Source organism: Microtus ochrogaster, linkage group LG7_11 (assembly GCF_000317375.1).
Source record: "Microtus ochrogaster isolate Prairie Vole_2 linkage group LG7_11, MicOch1.0, whole genome shotgun sequence".
NCBI lineage: Eukaryota > Metazoa > Chordata > Mammalia > Rodentia > Cricetidae > Microtus > Microtus ochrogaster.
The window spans coordinates 7,151,743-7,158,658 of NC_022032.1; positions in this window are offsets into that span (position 1 = coordinate 7,151,743).

Sequence of the window (6,916 nt, forward strand, 5' to 3'; positions counted from 1 at the left end):
AAGGAAGGAAGAAAATTTAAACCAGAAGCAACAAAAGAACAACAACAGTATCACAGAATACAGAAGGAAAAGGTACTTTATTTTTGGATCTTAGTCATTACAATTTGCAAGCTATGGATTCAGGCACCCATGAGTCAGCATTCCAAATAAGATATGACAAGTGGGAGTTTTATGTTGGGAAGCCCATGAAACTGCCAGAAGATGCAGCAAAGAATAAGGAAACAGAATGGCTATCTCATTCACCACCTGATAGGTTCCTTGAGCTTCTGGGATCAATATAATTGTCCAGTAGCTCAGGTCCTTCTCAATGCCAGAAACTGAAGGATGCAGGCGCCCAAGTTCATCCTCCAGGCAGCTGTTGGAGTTGTGAATAAGCCTCGTTTGCTTATGGACTCCTGACTGTGCTTTCCCTTATCTCAGGTCTGCCATTAACACTGCAGTCCTTAGGACAACATATGATGGCCTGTCCTATTCGGCTACCCAAGGCAATTACACAGCCTCTGGATAAGCCTGTGAGCTCTTTGTGTGTCTATCCAGATAATTTTACTTAGAAACCCCTGGTAAACAAATGAGAACCCCCCCCATAGAGCCCAAACCATATTCCAGGAGGTTTCCTTACTACCAGTGTTGAAATTGGTCTACCCTAGTCTGCCTTGTTGAATGTGTCACTTCTTCAATATCCTTATAACAACTCTGTCTTCTGCTTACTGTCTGTGTCTAGCCTGGGCTCACCATGGTGTTCTCTCTCTCTCTCTCTCTCTCTCTCTCTCTCTCTCTCTCTCTCTCCACACACACACACACACACACACACACACACACACACACACACAGTGCTGAATAATAGCTTTTTAATTATTCCTTTCCCTGGAATGTTATGTTAGTTATACATCTTTACAAAACTACATTCCTACCCTCAACACTTGTAAATGAGCAGCTGAACATCTCTCTCTATGTGCACTGACCCCATCTTCGCTGAAGGGGGAGGATGCAGAATATCACGTGCCTCACTGCACTACACTCCCTTAGTCCAAGTTCACTCACCATAATGTGAATAAGCCCTCTGCCGTGCACAAATATTCCCATAGACAATGAATAGTCCAGATGCAAACCTTGCATAGACTCAGTTTTTATGCTTAGACTTTCCATGCAGTATCTCATTTGATCCTACAAACTCTACGATGTAACTATGATACTATGAGAATTAGGGATTTCTGCAGTTGATCTGACCAGGTTTTTCCCCTTGGCAAATGGCAGAGCTGCCCTCAAGTCAGCACTGTGTGACATAAAAGTCCAAACTCAAGTGCTCTTGCTTTTGTTTCCTTGGAAATCTTATGGTTTAATTACTCTCATGAGACGAGATCTCATGCTCAGGATACTTTAATAGCTTTCATACTAAACACATTGCTTTAAAGACTTTAGGTCTTTCTTAAGAGTTACTAAAATATTATATGACTTTTTTGGAGAATTCACTCTTCTAGGATGAGTAATCCCATAGGAATGACTGACTCAAGATGACAGATGTGACCACACAAACTGTTCAGCCTTCTTACTATGTAGGCATAGTAACTAAGCCCCCAGCGAACCTTCAACACAGCATGAACAAAATAGAGATTGCACTCATCATGGTCCACTACTCACTTGAGAGCATTCACTTCCTGGGAGGTACAGATGTGTACTTCTAGGCATTCTGTGAACCCTGTCCTGTGAACAGGTTGGTGATAGCGAGAGTCCTGCTTCTACAGTTTAAAACAGAAGTGAATACATGGCTTTGGAAAGTTAGGCTTGGTCCCATTAAAGCAATCTATAAGATTTTTCTCCTTTCACTTCTGTTCCAAAGACACTGACGTTCTGGAATGCATCATCCTTGAGGAAGCTAGATCCCACAAACATCTCTGCTGCTTCTCTAGAGCCAAAAGTGTCCTCAGAAAGATGAGGAAATCATCTAGGCAACAGGCAAGAGAAAGATGAATTGTTTGGATTGTCTCCTGGCTGTCCACAACTTCAGAGGCTAGGTTCTGGAACTTTTGTAATTAGAAGGATAGCTAGACACTAAGGAAAGAAATTTCTAATATCCATACTTCAGAAATTAAAAGTTTAAAGTTATGCTACAGACAGCTATAATAAAAAGAATATTTTCTCTTGCCATAAAATAGCACTCACCCGTTTAAACTTGCTCAGAACAATTACAATTATTCTTGTAGCCCAATAGTATCATGGTTAAAGAAATGGTTTTAGTATTGCTAAAATAATGTAATAATATGCTACCCAAGTAACATGAAAATGATTGTTTCCAAATGATAGCTCCAAATATCTTTAGTTAACATGAAAGATAAAACATATTCTCGATTTGCAATACATGCTGTTTCTACTTATAAATTTTTTATATGGAGAACAACATCAAAATGTCAGAAAGAATGTATTTATACTAAAACCAGTCTTCATATAAGTAAAGAGGAAATGATGAGTCATCAAAAATGCCAGCTACAAATATAGACCTTTAGGCTAACTATCTGTAGCCTTTTACTGCAAAGCTTAGCATATGTCTCAATATAGACCTTCACATCTCTAAAACACCCAATATGTGTTTTAATTTAATTTATGAGGTATCTAGAACACTGTATAGACTATTTCTAGATGTTTTTCCCTTCTTCTTTGGATATAGGCTCATTATAATGACCAGAGTCTGTGGTTTTTTTTGCCCTAAAATGTTGTTGCAGATCAGTATTTTTAATTCAGATGATAATCATAGGAGGTCAATGTTCTGTTTTCACCTGTAGTTTTTTTATATATAAACTAGAATGATCTTCCAAGTCACCCAATATTCATCCCCATCCAAATGTGCCCATCCAAATGCCAAGTTTTAATCCTCTCCTCATGTGCATTCCTTCTGCCCTTCTCTCCCTCTCCCCTCCACCTTTCTCTCCGGTTCTACAAGACAGTTTCCTGGTTTCTAGATTTCAGAGTTTTAAAGCTGAAGTCTGCAGAAGGCTGCTTCTCTGAGTTGTTGAATAAAACAATCAGTCCTTGACCATGTGTGCAGCTGCACAGTAGCGTCAGCTTCCATCCTGTTCTGCTGCTCCCACTTCCAACTTGCTTCGTCTTCGTCATAGTCAACCAGCAAGTGACAACGCTTCTGCCCCACACTTTGGTTACAAAGAACTCTGCCGTGCCTTCCCCCTTCTCGTGTATTTAAAATCCCTCTGGAACCACAAGCTAAGTCCTTTCTCCCTTAAGTTGCTTCTGTGAGGTATTTTGTTGAGATGTTAAGACACGATGGAGTACTTCACAGTGGAAAAAAATAAACACATCTTGAAATTTGCAGACTAATGGATGGATCTAAAAAACAACATATTGAGTGAGGTAACCCAGACCCAGAAAAACAAATACAGTATGTACTCACTCATCAGTGGCTTCTAGACATAAAGAAAAACCACCTTACAATTCACAACCCCGGAGAATCTAGCCAATAAACAGGACCCTAAGAGAGACATACATGGATCTAATCTACATGGGAAGTAGAAAAAGACAAGCTATCCTGAGTAAATTGGGAGTGTATGAATTATGGGAGAGGGTAGAAGGTGAGCAGGGAGGGGGGAAAATATATAGCTCAATAAAAACAAATTTAAAAAAATGAACCAGACTACCATGTCACATCCCCATTTTCTATCAACCAAAATCATTTTATTTCCCTTCTCAACAACTATATGGGTTCCTTGTTGTATACAAAATACAAACCCAAACTTTTATTATTTTAAATAGCCGCAGGAAGTATAGGGAGGGCGATGAGAACAGGAGAATTCTGGGAAGAAAAGCTGAGTCTACTGTCATCACCCAGACACAGAGGAAACAAGATTAGAATGTTTCACTGATAGAGGTACCATATCTTGTGACAAACACAGACAAGAATTATGTGTTACTGTAAGATGTAAGAAATAGTTAATAAGAAGCCTGAGCTAATAGGTCAAGAAATTTATAATTAATGTAGACCTCTGTGTGTTTCTTTGGGACTGAATGACTGTGGGACTGGGCAGAACCTTAGTCAACCATTATATTCAACATAACTCGATATTATGTTATGTATTCACAATTTTAAAATACCCCCTTAGCTTGTGTCTTCATATTTTAGCTCCTGCTGATCTCCAAATGGCAGCTCTTTATTATAATTCATTTCTCTTCAAAACCCAATTCACTTGCCATCACGCATTTAGATTGAATAACCCCAAGTCAAAAATAACTGTCTCTTAATTTGAATGCCTACAGCTTATTTGTACATAGGCTTAGCCCTTATTCCTTTCTTTCTGTGCTACCTCAAAAGTCAGCTGAAGGGATTTTAACAGGGCATGCTCATGGGATTAGAGAGACCTGGGCTACAGTCACAGGCTTACCCATCACTGCTGCATGACCTTGGGCAGCTACTTCCTTTAAATTGCCCCAGCCTCTTCTCATTAGCTCAAAACTGTGGAGAATAATAGCTATGCCATATAAGTATCATGTGGATTAGCGAAAACTTTATGTTTATAAATACCTGCTATCATTTAGATAACTGATGTCATAAAGAAGTATTTTTCTCTAGGTGGTTTTCATCCAATAAACTCTCCTGTTATTTCTCTCTGAAGAAATAAAGAGCTGTGGTTTAGAAAATCTGAGGCAACAACTCAGTATCAACTGTAACAAAACAGCAAGAATTTTGCAGGCGAACAGTTGGGATAGATCCACAGGATGCTTAGCCTTCACTCAGTGAGAAGATCCCATGAAACATCTTTTAGGACACCGAGGATGGCAAGCACGGCACCTCCCAGTATAGACCGTTACAATCACCACACAATTTCGTGTGTATCTGTTTACTCTGCCACCCCGCACTCTAGATTATACATTCCTCACAATCTCAGTGCTGAAGAGTACTATTTTATTCATTCCTGAGTAACGTTGATGCTTAAATGGAGTGTGTTACAGAGTTAATAATGTTCAATTGAGTTGAATTAAGTTTAACTGAATTGAAACTAATCAAACCTACGTCAAGTAAATGTGTGCATCAAAGAGAGAAAATTTGCTATTTAAGATTCACTTCTTTGCCCTCCATCTATGCCTTGACTTCCTGCTCTGTTTACATTAGCGGCAAGCTCTCAGCACCTCCCTTTCATTTTCTTCCACTAGCTTCCATCTGTTGCTTCTGCTACATTCCATCCTTCCCGGGATGCATTGCCACCCCTAATCAAGATGTATGCCCCGACTCTGTGACGGACATGTTATTTGTATAATCGTGTTTCTTGGCAGCGATGTGTAAACTGGGAAGGGGGCGTGTTCATTATTCATGTTTGTCATTCTCTTGGAGCTGCAAACACTTTTCTCATTCTGACTGTTCTTTGCCTCCTCAATTTGTCTTCCTTGTGCTCATCTCTCTTCAAAAAAAACTGCCAGACTCCAGTTATAATTGCTTGGATTTGTAGCAGATTAGTTGGGCTTTCCAATGTCGATGCAACTTTACAGGAAAGGGTAAATATGCAGAGACCTTATGGCCATCAGACTTTCAACTGTTTTCTTCTGCTCCCACCACCGCGCAACACTAGACACGTCCCCAAATGAGGCTGCTGCATGTTTGCTGACCTGTTATCCATCCTCTGAAAGCAATCACTGATCTCATCCATCTGCTCTGTCACTGCATCATCGTCCATTCCCCAGTAAAGTTGGAAAGACTGAAACCAGGGGTAATTGTAATCCTGTTATCAATAGCAGCCCTTTCACAGCAAATTATATTCTACACATTGTTTCTACCAGTTTGAAAAATGGATGCTAATGGCAGGACTCCTTGAATCATTTCTCTTATATCAGCATCTAGGAGTCAAGTGGAAGCCTAACAGGCACACAGAATTCTGATGCCAGGTTCTTACATTGTGGATATGCACCACCTTGGCTTAGATAATTCCTTATTTGTTTTGAGTAAACCATAGCTCTAGCACTTATTCCTTTGCAGGACGTTAGCCTTAGACTTACTAGTTTAACAAAGCACTTACATCACGCTTTCTACATGTTGGGAAAGATTAAAATGACAAACTAAATGTGCCTGACCTGAGAGAATTCCCTGAACTTCGGTTTTCAGTAAAACATTCAGACATTCAGACAAATCACGTCAGCTTGATCACCTTGGGTGATGTGCCGAATGGAAGCCAGGTATCAAGAGGCTCTGCAGGCATCTAACAGGGGCCACAGGATCTGCTTCTAATGTGGCACATTTAAATGGCCATCAATTGGGTGTCTTAGTCTCTTGTCACAGGATCTTCATGTGTGTGCTGCTTGAATAATTTCACAGTTTGGAAATACAGTTCATCCAGATGAAGCCACAAGAAATGCATTGGTAAGGAAGGAAGAGTAGACCTTCTTCCATGACTGAGTTCCCAAAGTACTTGACTATTGCTTTTCTTCTTTTCTGTTGAAAGACACTAAGTCAAGTTACAGAAGATGAAAATGAGAACCTATCCATGGAAAGAAAGAGTATCGAAGAATGTTAAGTACATTTCAAACTACCCTGACGTTGGGTGTCCCCTTCAGACTGAAAATCATCCTGGGAGATGATTTAATGGCAATTCCTCCCTGCTAAACTGACATAATTTCAAGTTAGAAAAAGTAATCTCCTCTTGACTTTGCTTTGGGTGGTTGCAATATTGCTGACCTTTCTGACTTCCAGAATTCTATTTTTTGTTGCTATAATAAAATAAGGTAAACTTTAACGCAATTTTACTCAATAGAAGTTCATTTCGAGGGTAAATGTCATAGGTTTCTCTCACAGATGATGATAAACTGAAAACTTGGCAAGTTCACAGCTAATGCGACCAAAGTGGCCAGTGAAACAGAACATGGCTGCCCCACCTTTAGTTTTTGTTTTCATTTTGTTTTTCTATAGACTCACAGCTGGTCAGAG